A 13,280-nucleotide genomic window follows, 5' to 3' on the forward strand; every position below is an offset into this window, starting at 1 on the left:
CTTAGGCCTGCACGTGCTTTGTAGGCCACCGCGTCCAACCTACTGCTTGATGCCAGATACCCAGAGCTAGAGCGTCCCAGCAGATGGCTAACCAGCCACTGCATGAGACCTCCAGAAGGGGAGAGCACATAAATAAAATACAGAGCTAAATATACTAATGGTTTTTAGCAGTGTGCTCTCCATATTATTTTTGTTCTTGCTGTTTGTGTTCCTTTTCATTCTCCTCATTTGGGACAGGAGTAACTCATCTTTCCTCCTTGATCTTTCCTTACTCATGTTACTGCCTTCAGAGCTGGAAATGTGGACTGTTGGCTATTATATGCAAAGATGATCAATATAAAGCCAGAAGACATTGAGTAGAATGTGAATAATTGGATCAATGAGCCTTACCATTATGTTCACTGCTTTTCATAGCTACTAATACAGCATAGTTCTGGTTTTATTTCTTAATGTAAGACTTGTTCATGCTGTGCGCTGCCCAGCTGTACCTAACAATATTCCTTAAAAGGAATTTATGAGATCCTTGGCAAATGCTAGACCACAGTGCATGTTGAAAGAAAGCTTAATGAGCAATAATGGGGATATTTGATTTGGTTTTCTGACAGAGGCTACATATAGAGGCTTTGAAAAGCTGGCCGGCAAGCCAGAATGCAATAGGTTCAGCTTTGCCAATTGCAGCATCTCTAAACAAGGAAATAATCTGATTTTTTTTGCCTGTTATTAAAGTTACCAGGCACCTTTTCATAAGACCTATAACTCAGGGTCATGGGTTTGAGCCCCATATCGAGCAAATGATTCCTCTTTTGCAGGGGGTTAGACTAGATGACCCTTACAGTCCCTTCCAACTCTACAAGTCTTATTCTTATCTCTACAAGTCTTATTCTGATTCTTATTGTCGTCCTGACAGTTTTTGGTCAATACAAAAATCTTAAGGAAGCAAAGTTTCAATTAATAACTGGTTGTTGTTGTTTAGTCGTTCAGAGCACGCCAGGCACTCCTGTCTTCCACTGCCTCCCGCAGTTTGGTCAAACTCATGCTGGTAGCTTTGAGAACACTGTCCAACCATCTCGTCCTCTGTCGTCCCCTTCTCCTTGTGCCCTCAATCTTTATAAAAACACAACATTGTATTCATTTGTTTTTCGTTTAGTTGCTGAACTTCAATACTAATTCTGCTAGGTATTTCAGTTCAGGCTTCCATAAGAAAATCTGTTATCCCAGTTTCCTATCTGGTCAAATGTCATAATAATTTATACACTTTGTTGTGGTTGTTGTTGTTGTTTAGTCGTTTAGTCGTGTCCGACTCTTCGTGACCCCATGGACCAGAGCACGCCAGGCACTTTTGTCTTCCACTGCCTCCCGCAGTTTAGTCAAACTCAAATAGGCATGTGCATATTGGCATCTCTGGTTCTTACTCATTACGAGATTAAAACAGATGCAAGACCACAACGAGGCCTAAGCAATCAATATATTCCAGCCCATAGGATGGTGACAGGAGGCAAGTGCGTATAGAAAGTTGTGGGGAAGATGAGTCTCTCAGAATATTATCAATTTTTTTATTTCGTTTTTTAAAGTAACATGTTCTGGAAAGCTGGTGGGAGAGAGAGAGAGAGATGTGTTCATTGCACATAAACAACAGTGATTGTACATTCAACACAGCTTTATGCAAATATTGCAATCCTGGGATGCTTCAGGAGGAAGGGTGAGATATGAACTGAATAAGTAAATAAATAAAATATGCACAAATGAAAACATGAACAGGAGAATTTGCACACTGCCCACTTGACATGCCCAGTCTCAAAATGATGTTGGAGAAATGTGTAAACTGTGTAAATAAGGTAGTGTGTACATTAGTCAACCAATGCATGTATTCCACATTTGGGGAGTAGTATATTGGCTATGCAACGTACAACAGATATATGGAAGCTGAACATGTTAAGTGAGCAAAGTATAAAAATTTCCATATGAACACTGTCAAGTTGGTATTCATTTCAATGTGGCATCACAGCACAGCTCAGGCAGATTCACCAGTCCACTAACATTCATAGCTGTCAACATTTCCCTTTTCTTGTGAGGAATCCTATTCGGAATAAGGGAATTTCCCATAAAAAAGGGAAACATTGACAGATATGCTAACCTTAGTCTCAACAGAGTACCAGAATATACCGTATTTTTTGCTCTATAAGACTCACTTTTTCCCTCCTAAAAATTAAGGGGAAATGTGTGTGCGTCTTATGGAGCGAATGCAGGCTGCGCAGCTATCCCAGAAGCCAGAACAGCAAGAGGGATTGTTGCTTTCGCTGTGCAGTGATCCCTCTTGCTGTTCTGGCTTCTGGGATTCAGAATATTTTTTTTCTTGTTTTCCTCCTCCAAAAACTAGGTGCGTCTTATGGTCTGGTGCGTCTTATAGAGCGAAAAATACGGTAGTTTGTTCTCTCTTGAAGTGCACATTTATAAAGGAATCAGTGATATTTGCTTTCTTTTACACATACGGTTATATATATGAATATAAAATTGTAGCATTCGGCTCTTCTTCAAACAGCAGTGGGCAAATTAGGCCCTTACTGAGATGTCTGCAATTCCAAAATTCCTCCAATGCATGTATGGTTCTTGTTGCTGTGTTAAAGGATTCTCCTGTCTTTCAGATTTATGTGGAAGTTTGCTTAAGTCTTGAATGTCTTCAGGGTAACTTCTTCTTCTTCTTCTTCTTCTTCTTCTTCTTCTTCTTCTTCTTCTTCTTCTTCGTCTTCAAATAGGCTAGAGTTTGGCCACCTTTCTAAATGAAAAATCTGCTTCCAAGATTTCAGCCAGCAGCTCCAAATACTGTAAATGAATCTGGAACAGCTGTGCGCAGCTTTTAAAATCCAGGTCCAGGAAATTTTCTTAAGAGAAATGTGGTGAAAGTTAAAAGTCCACAATCCCATTAAGAACAAAGGAGTTATTTTTGTAGGAGGAACTTCTGCCTGCAGCTTCCCATTTCACCTTAATGTTCTCAATAATCCCTGAATTTTGGGGCATTTTTGTACACCATCAATAGTAAAAATAAATAAATTATATATATCCCTGTTCTGTCTGCTGTTTGTGTCCGATTGCTATACATAGGCAGAGCAAGCAAGGATAGGTTTACTGAACTCCTCCCTTATAACAGCATCCCCATTGCCCTCCATACATTGTGAAGTTTGAAGCAGAGAGCCTCTTATACTCCTGGAGGCTTCTTGCATGATTTAGTGCCCAATAGATTTTAAAGTGGGGAGCTTTCTGTATTCATGGAGGCTTCCTGCATGTTTTAGACTTGGGGGCCTAAATCGTGCAAGAAGCCTCTATAAGCAGAGGAGGCTCCCTGCTTGAGAATTGCCCCCCCCCAGTCATGGCAGGCACAGCAAAGGCCAGCTTAGTGTGCTTGTCCCTGCTTGCATGTAACGTTTACACATGAGGAGCATGTCTGATAGGGTTTTACTCTATCTTTCTGTGTGAGTGGGTATCAGTGGCAAGAGAATGGGGGAAGAGAGAAGATGCCATATACTGCCCTTCACTTCTAAGGCTCCAGGGTGGTGTACATCAGTAATATACTGTATTTTTTGCACCATAACTGTCAGGGGTTCAGGAGCAGAGACGCAGAGAAGGGAGGAAGCAGAGAGCGAGGGGGAGGAATCCGAAGGGAAAATGAGTGATGATGACGACCCGAGATCTCCAAGCCTAAGCAGTGAGTCAGAGGACTCCCAAAAGGGAGCCCCAGTGAGCAGAGCAAGGGGGGGATCCGGGGGGACACCCCAGGAGGAAGGGAACAGAGGAGATTCAGAGAGCAGCAGCTGGAAGTCGGGACCCACGCTCATAACTGAGGGCGGCAGCAGCTGGAAGTCGGGACCCACGCTCAAGACTGAGAGCAGCAGGGAGGAAGGTAGCCAGGCATCGGGTTCCGGAGGCTGTCAGCAGGAGGGAGGGCACGAGTCAGGGGTGGTCACGCCCTCCTCAGAGAGCGAGGCAACGGTTAAGAGGAAAGTAGAGAGTTGGGCGCGCGCGCCAAGTTCAAATGCAGCGGAAGCTGGAGCAGTAAGCAGCCCGGAGAGTGAGCCAGGTCCTAAAGCCCGCCGCAAGGAGGCAGAAGGATCAGGGGGGTCAGCGTCAGAGGAGAGTAGAAGGGAGGAGGCCCAGGGGGGCAGAAGGACCCAGAGACGTAGGGAGAGGCGAAGGAGGTGGAGCAAGGCTAGGGTATTAAGCTGGTGTGCAAGAGGCGGGGACTCAGACGGGTCTTCGCCGACCTAGGGCAGAAGGTGTAGAGCTGCACGCTGCAGTTCGGAAATGAAACCTGTAACAATAAAGACTCTTATAAAGTGAACGCTGGCGGACTTGGTCCTATGTGAGCTGGGACTGGGTGGCAGCTCTGACAGTAAGACCCGTCTCATAAAAGCTTCGGACACCTGATATCTCGCAGCGGAGAGAGAGGCAGCTGGAGGAGGGGATCGGTGTTTGGGAGCAAGCTCACGACGGTTAGCAGAGATGACGGAAGCAGAGAAAGTTGCAGCGCTGCAACAGGCAGTTACCCAATTGAACGCGGAGGTACTGGCATCCAAGAAGAGGGAGGAGGATGCGGCAGCCGCCTACAGAGATCTCCACGCCAGGTTTGAAGCATGGGTTAAACACGGGCAGCCAGGACCCAGACCGGAGGGGGTTGGGTTGGCACGGAGAGCAGGAGGGCTTGTGGCTCACTTCGATGGGAATTTACAACAGTACCCCAATTTTCGAGCAGACGTAATGTGCGCACTGCAACTGCTGGCAAAAGACTTTAGAGATGAGGAAGAGAAAGTGGGGTTCATACTATCCCATTTGCATGGGGATGCTAAAGCGTGGCTACGCAATTTGTGGAGGGATAAAGATCCGGCGCTTCAGAATGCAGATGCCTTTATCAAAGCGATGGATGCGTGTTTTTTGTCTACTATTGATGTGGATCTTGCCCGACGGGAGATTCATGGACTGAAACAAGGGAGGGCAAGCGTCCGGCAGTACCACGCCCGCTTTTTTGCGCTGGTCAGTGCCTTAGAGTGGGACCGGGATTCGCCCCCTGTCAGAGACCTGTTCTGGGAGGGTCTAAGCTCAGCGGTCAAGGATGAAATTGCAAGGGGGGAGAGGCCCCGAAGCACGCAGGAGGTGGTCCAAAGGGCGCTGACTGTGGGGGTGAGGCTGGAAGAACGTCCCTGGTGCAGAGATGAAGGACGTGGAGGGCGCGAAGCAGCGAGAAGTTTCTCTTTCGTTCCAAGAGAAGCAGCGCGTGCGCAATCCACACCTCCGCCAGGAGGGGGAGGGGAACCGATGGAGGTTGGAGGTGCAAGGGCTCAGTCAGCAGCCAGAGCCCAAGCACCGACAGCAGTGAAAGCGAAGCCTCCTAGAGGGAACAGGAAGTGTTACATCTGCGAGGATCCAGGCCATTTGGCGAAAGAGTGTCCCCGGAGGCTCCACAAGCACACTGCAGCCTCGGCAATGGTGACTGCAGCAACGCAGCAAGGAGAACCACAGCAGGGAAACGACGATGTCTGGCTGGAGACAGAGGCACTGGGGCCCAGCCAGACGCATCAGTGAAGCAGTCCCCAGCGATCTTGCAACCCACGGACCCCCTCCCACCCAAACCAGTAGTGCAGCTCACAGCATCTCTCCAGCTACCCGATGGCGTCACTATCGAAGTGCCGCTTTCTGTGGATTCTGGAAGCAACGCAGACTTTATAGCGCAGGATTTTGTGGAGCAGCACGCTATACAGCTACTGCCTGCCACTCTGCCCCTGCAAGTCGTCACAGTGGATGGCAGAGAGTTGCTAGGGGGGCAGGTGGTGAAGCAAACGCCACCGATGGTGATGCGCCTTGGCAACCACAGGGAAGTCATCAGTTTTAATGTCACCCAACTGTCGGACACGCCCATTGTGTTGGGCATGAGCTGGCTGGACAGGCACAGTCCGACACTGGCTTGGTACCAGAGACAGCTGATCTTCGGCTCCTCTTATTGCGCAGAACACTGCATCCTGCCCAGACAGGAGGGAGAGGAGGAGGAATCACAACTGCAGTTGGGAACGTTGCAAGCAGTCCCCCACAAATACGCGGACTTTTTGGAGGTCTTCTGCGAGAAAGAGGCTGACAAGCTACCACCGCACAGGCAATATGACTGCAAGATTGACCTCCTACCAGGGGCGACGCTGCCGAAAGGGAAGCTGTATTCCATGTCTGAGGACGAATTGCAGGAACTCAAACAGTTCATAGATCACAATTTGCAGCGCGGTTTCATCCGGGAGTCCAGGGCAGTAGGGGGCAGTCCTGTTTTCTTCGTGAAGAAGAAGGACACGCCCCAGAAACGACTGGTGGTGGATTTTCGCCTCTTAAACAAGATGACCAAGCCTTCTGATTTCCCCATGCCCAGGATTGACGACCTGCTAGCGACGGTGCGCAAGGGACGCGTGTTCACCAAGTTGGACCTGCGAGGTGCGTACAATCTCATCCGCATGAGGGAGGGCGATGAGTGGAAGACAGCCATGTTCACGCCTCTGGGCACCTACGAATACAGAGTGATGCCGTTTGGATTGCAAAACGGTTCTCACTGTTTCCAAGCTTTCATGCATCATGTGTTGGCGGGACTCCTTTACAAGAAGTGCGTCTGCTTTCTGGATGACATCCTGATATTCTCCGACTCGCAGCAAGCCCATGACCAAGATGTTCGGGAGGTGCTGAAGAGGCTGCAGCAGCATAGACTGTACGCCAAACTGGAGAAGTGCCAGTTCGACACGACGGAGGTGGATTTCTTGGGTTACAAGTTGTCGGACAAGGGGCTAGCCATGGACAGCGCCAAGGTTCGTGCGGTGTTGGATTGGAAGAGCCCGCGCAATCGGAAGGAGGTCCAGCGGTTTGTCGGCTTCGCCAACTTCTATCGCAAGTTTATCAAGGGGTTCGCGATGCAGACGGCGGCCATTACGGACACGCTAAGCTCCAAGAAAAAGAAATTCATCTGGACGGAGCAGGCGGAGCAGTCCTTTCAGGCACTCAAGCGTCTCTTCGCGTCGGAAGAGCAACTGCTGCATATCGACCCCTGCAAACCGATGCGGGTAGAGACAGACGCGTCCGATAGAGCAGTGGGAGCTGTCCTGCTGCAAAGGGACCCACAGGGGGTCTGGAGGCCGGGAGCGTTCTACTCCAGAAAGCTCAGCAAGTCGGAGCAGAACTACACCATCTGGGACAGGGAGTTGCTGGCCATTCATGCAGCTTTCAAGGCGTGGAGGCACTTCCTGATCGGCGCCAAGCACACGGTGCAGGTCTGCACGGATCACAAGAATCTGGAGCACTGGCGCACGGCTCAGTTCCTGAACCAGAGGCAGATACGTTGGGCGGGGTTCTTTGCTGATTTCAATTTCCGAATAGAGTACGTCCCAGGCGACACCAACGTCATGGCGGATGCACTGTCCCGCAAACCGCAATACCTCGAAGAGGCGAAGCCAGCGGCAGCCATGCACATCTTCGCGCCAACAGCGTGGGCGTGCGCTTCAGCCACAGTAGACCTGGATGCGGTGCGGCGGGCGTTGCAGGACGACTCCTTCGCGCGGGCGAAGATGGCAGAGGTGCACAAGGGCACGGCGAAGGGCGACGAGTTCCAGATACGAGACGGCTTGCTCTTACGTAAAGGGGCCATCTACGTGCCGGGAGACGAACTTCGCGCCAGGGTACTGCAGCAGCTGCACGACGCACCCACGGCCGGGCACTTTGGCACGGAAAAAACGGTGGAATTAGTCGCAAGGGACTTTTGGTGGCCCAGACTGAGAGGGGAAGTCGCGGACTACGTTGCGAGGTGCGACACCTGCCAGAGGGCCAAACCGGTGCACAAACCACCGGCGGGACTGCTGGAACCGCTGCAAACGCCGTTTGAACCGTGGGAGAGAGTAGCCCTGGACTTTGTTACGGATCTACCCAGCTCGAGAGGCAAGACAGCTGTACTAGTGGTGGTGGACTTGTTCACCAAGATGGCACATTTCATTCCGTGTGCGAAGGTGGCCACGGCGGAACAAACCGCCAAACTGTTCATAGATCACGTGTTCAAAGTGCATGGTCTGCCGCGGTCTATCCTGTCCGACCGCGGGCGCCAGTTCGTCTCGAATTTCTGGCAGAAGCTGATGAGTTTTCTAAATGTCAAGGTCGATCTGGCATCAGCAAGACACCCGCAGACCAACGGGCAAGCAGAGAGGGTCAATGCCATCATGCAGCAGTACCTGAGATGCTATGCCAATCAACAACCTGCGACCTGGGTGGATTACCTGCCGCTCGCCGAGTTCGCTTACAACAACACGAAGCACGTGTCCACAGGGGTGACGCCGTTCTTCGCCAACAATGGGAGGAATCCCAGAACCTTCCCGGGACGGGAGAGAGTGGGGGACGGAGAACCACAGACGGCGGACGCGTTCGCGTCAGAGTTGCAGGCGGTACACGATCAACTCAGACGGCAGCTGGAGCTAGCTAAGCACGCCTACAAGGTGCAAGCTGACAAGCACAGGCGGGTTGGCGAAGAGATCCAAGTGGGGGACTGGGTCTGGTTGGCAGCCCACGCAGTGCCGACCAGGTCACTAGCCAAGAAGAAGTTGGGGCACAAGCAAATTGGTCCGTACCAAGTCGAAGCACAGATCAACCCGGTAGCCTTCCGACTGGCGCTGCAGGAGGGTTCCAGAATGCATCCGGTGTTCCACAGGTCGGTGCTCACTCCCTACAAGGCACCTCACAGATTCCAGGAGCCAGGGACGGCACCGAGTCCGTTCCGGGAGCGGACGGAGACGCGAGGGGTGACGCAGCAAGACCCCATCAACGAGGTCACGGAGATTTTGGACTCCAGATGGGGAGAAGAGGGAGTCGAATACCTCCTAGCCAGAGAGGGCACCCGGGCCAGCGCCAATAGCTGGGTGCCAGACTACGCTTTGGAGGAACCCCTGCTCAAGGACGAGTTTCATGCCCTTTTCCCACACAGACCCATGCCAGCGAGCTTCTTCGACGACTGGCTGTTCACGCCCACACTTTCTTCCAGCACGTTCCATGGATTCGACTCGAACGGGGAACCCGCACTGAGCACCCGTTCCCCAGAAGGATCGCCGGCGGGTTCGGCGTCAGACACCTCGTATTGGTGGGACGATCGACCGGAGGAGCAATGGCGCCGGAAGTGACTGGAGATGCCAGGTCGAGCGACCGACGCAGAGACTGACATGGACGTGTTCGGGGAGGACCTTGGGTTCGAGCACGGCGGTACAGAGATGGAAGCGGAACAGGTCAACGTCGGCGACCGCGAGGAGGAAGACTCGGAGGTCTTCAGTTGGCGGCCAACCACGGGGAGCGAACTGTATCCGGCATTCCCTCCCGTGATGATGGAGCACCCAGCACCCACACCTGAAAGCGGGGAGGGGGGAAGGGGGGGCTTCGAGGGGGGGATGGATGTCAGGGGTTCAGGAGCAGAGACGCAGAGAAGGGAGGAAGCAGAGAGCGAGGGGGAGGAATCCGAAGGGAAAATGAGTGATGATGACGACCCGAGATCTCCAAGCCTAAGCAGTGAGTCAGAGGACTCCCAAAAGGGAGCCCCAGTGAGCAGAGCAAGGGGGGGATCCGGGGGGACACCCCAGGAGGAAGGGAACAGAGGAGATTCAGAGAGCAGCAGCTGGAAGTCGGGACCCACGCTCATAACTGAGGGCGGCAGCAGCTGGAAGTCGGGACCCACGCTCAAGACTGAGAGCAGCAGGGAGGAAGGTAGCCAGGCATCGGGTTCCGGAGGCTGTCAGCAGGAGGGAGGGCACGAGTCAGGGGTGGTCACGCCCTCCTCAGAGAGCGAGGCAACGGTTAAGAGGAAAGTAGAGAGTTGGGCGCGCGCGCCAAGTTCAAATGCAGCGGAAGCTGGAGCAGTAAGCAGCCCGGAGAGTGAGCCAGGTCCTAAAGCCCGCCGCAAGGAGGCAGAAGGATCAGGGGGGTCAGCGTCAGAGGAGAGTAGAAGGGAGGAGGCCCAGGGGGGCAGAAGGACCCAGAGACGTAGGGAGAGGCGAAGGAGGTGGAGCAAGGCTAGGGTATTAAGCTGGTGTGCAAGAGGCGGGGACTCAGACGGGTCTTCGCCGACCTAGGGCAGAAGGTGTAGAGCTGCACGCTGCAGTTCGGAAATGAAACCTGTAACAATAAAGACTCTTATAAAGTGAACGCTGGCGGACTTGGTCCTATGTGAGCTGGGACTGGGTGGCAGCTCTGACAATAACACTCACTTTTTTCCTCCTAGAAAGTAAGGGGAAATGTCTGTGCATGTTATGGAGCGAATGCCTGCGGGGGGGGGATCTGCTGCAGTCGTGAGCAGAGGATCCATGGTTCCCCTTCCTTCCTTCCTCCGTGGTTACATAGCATGGATCCACATGGATCCTCAGGATTTTTTCATTGGGCTACTCCAAACTCACTGTCAGATCACATGTCTGTGGCCACAGCATGAACCACAAAAATCATATATCCACTATTTCGTTTAGAATATTTTTTTCTTGTTTTCCTCCTCTAAAAACTATGTGCGTGTTATGGTCTGGTGCGTGTTATAGAGCGAAAAATACGGTATTTTAAAATTAAAACAATAAAATAGAGGCAAAATACAATAAAATGATTATATAGCTCTAAGACATAGGAGGAAAAGGCTGCACTAACTTATTCCTCACTTCCACACAAATCCAGCTGTGTAAGAGATCAACTAGCAATATAGTTTTTTTGGGGGGTTGCTTATTAATTTTTATTGATTTTCAAAAAAAATGACAAACTAACAACAAAGTAATTCAAATTTAAAACAAATTTAAAAGTTGACTCCCCCCCCAAACTTCCAACATGTTTCTTTTTTTCCTCCCTCCTTTGCTGCTTAGTGACATATAATTATAGATAGAGATAAACAAAAAGGTCCAGGTAAAATGGACTTAAAGAGCACCTGCTCTTCAATGTGTGTATATGATAGCATGTGCATAGATAGGTGTACATATAAACATGTAAGTTCCAAACCAGGCATAGGCAAACGCTGCCCTCCAGATGTTTTGGGACTACAACTCCCATCATCCCTAGCTAACAGGACAAGTGGTCAGGGATGATGGGAATTGTAGTCCCAAAACATCTGGAGGGCCAAGTTTGCCTATTCCTGTTCCAGACAATCATTACCGTGAGATTGGAGAGGGGCATTAGACAGAGAGGGAGAGGAATATTTCTCTTCTGCTCTCTGAACTCTCAGAATTGTGATTGATACTGACTTTGTTATCTGGTGATACAATAGCCATCCTATGATGTATCACTTAGTAACTTAACTTGTCATATGCATAGTTTTTAACTTGCTGCACCATATTCACCTTCCATGAAAAGCCAAAAGCAACATAGTAACAAATGAGCTTTGACTGTTGGGATAGATCTAACCACTCGCCGCAGCGATGTCATTGAGATTTCAGAGCCAAAATAAAGATAAGAGCCAACTCATTATCTCAAGGTATCTTACTAAGGACAGCCACGTGCAAACTACCCCTTACTTTTTAGGAGGAAAAAAGTGTGTCTTATGGAGCGAAAAATACAGTAACTCTTATGAGTGCTCACCATGAATTAATCTTGGTGCATGAATCTTTGGGCTTCCTTGTCAAAAGGCCTATTGTTCTGTAGTAGATTTTCTTTCATCAGTGGAATCAGCCCCATTGCCTTATGCAAAATATGTCATGGGGCATTTTCACATTTCCCTATAGTTTCCACTTAACCTATGTCAACAAAGACTAGGTGAAAGATGCTAATTTCAGAAGAGTAAGCTGCTGAAGCTTCCCAGTTTTCAAAAATCCAATAAAAAGTGAAATGTTGATCCTGATTGATGAACATGTAAGAACAACGAAGGTCAATAAATCCTGATTTAATTATTTTCACTTAATTGGATCTTGTATTAACTTCTGTTCTGCATAATAATATGGAACACTTACTGGTATCCCTTGCATTGTTTGGCCTCTGGGACTCCCATCTGTTATTATGGTTTTTATATCTACCCATCTAGATGACCACGTCATGTATCTGATGAAGCTGAATTAATCACACAAATCCATAGGCAACAATACATTTGTTAATAATGTTGCAAGGATTATTGTGATCCATTCTTGCAAAAAAGGAATGGGGAAGAAACACATTTGGTTTACATTTAAATGTGAACCTACTTAGTTTGTACTTCCTGGACCAATAACTGCATATATATGGACCAATATATGCAGTTCACACTTCTTTGAATTTAACAAAACAATTTTCCAACCCAACCCAACCCCTGCCCCAGCCCCTGCAACCCATGCACAAAATGCATAGTATTGGAAAGTATGCACAAAATGCACACTATATGGGGACATTGCTAGCAAAAACATGTCTGTTAGGCAAAATTGCCTACAGCAATGCTTTTTTAATATTGAGAATATTTCTAACCCATATCCAATCTCAAGGCAGAGTACAATATAATGAAAATCCATCCAAATTAATCAATCACAATTTAAAAATATGTACTTGAGTAACTAAGGCAAACATGAATCAAGCTTAAATCTTTAAAAATACAAGTCTTAAATTGCAGAACGGGATACAACCTCCCTAACAGCTAACTAAATCTAATATTCTGTAATATATTGGGGAAAATGTGTGTGGGTTTCTTGCTTTTTAAAAAATTAGAAAGCAATGCAGAAATGGACAAAAATGAAATAAAATCTGGAAAACTGAAATTGACAGATTCACCCACTCTTGCTGAGAAGTCTCTTTCACCACCAATAGAAAAGTTAAACTCCAGCATAGCATATTAAAAGCTGAGTTTTGTGCTGCAGTCATTTCAACTTTTATTCTGCCAAGATGGAAAGAAGAGACTCCCAACTTCCTCTGGGTCAGTACATTATGTGAAACCGGAGACTATTATTTATGTACCAGTAGGAAATGCCAAGGACAATATACAAAGGCACTTCCTCTTTTCTTCCACAACAAGTGCACTATGGGCAAAGTCCAGATAAAATACACAAAAAGACTGGTAGGAATGGGAAGCTGTTTTTCTAACTCAGATTCTCTTTTGCCTTGATTTTTGAAAATAAATTGTAGATATAATCTTAAGCAAGATTCAACAGAAAATAAAAGCAGTGCAAGACCCAGCCCAGCAGACCTTTCTGCAATCCAGGCAACAAGGAGTAGAGTGGTTAGCAGAGTTGCTGGAAAGAATCCCAATGACACTATAGCAGGTTATACAATGGAGCCATCAACGTTGCATTTTCATAACAGTCTCAATGCAATTTTGA

General features: G+C 48.7%; 1 long non-coding RNA gene across 1 annotated transcript; it reads right to left on the reverse strand.

The window, feature by feature from the left end:
* Nucleotides 1-2,738: 2,738 nt before the first annotated feature.
* On the reverse strand, nt 2,739-12,872 carry LOC309530032. The gene is made up of 4 exons (XR_014218596.1): nt 12,740-12,872; nt 12,031-12,048; nt 11,952-11,989; nt 2,739-2,879 (listed from the first exon to the last, which is right to left on the reverse strand). It is a non-coding gene; the product is annotated as an uncharacterized lncRNA (long non-coding RNA).
* Nucleotides 12,873-13,280: the final 408 nt, after the last annotated feature.

This window comes from Podarcis vaucheri (assembly GCF_965113315.1).
Source record: "Podarcis vaucheri genome assembly, chromosome: 3".
NCBI classification, from domain to species: Eukaryota; Metazoa; Chordata; class Lepidosauria; order Squamata; family Lacertidae; genus Podarcis; species Podarcis vaucheri.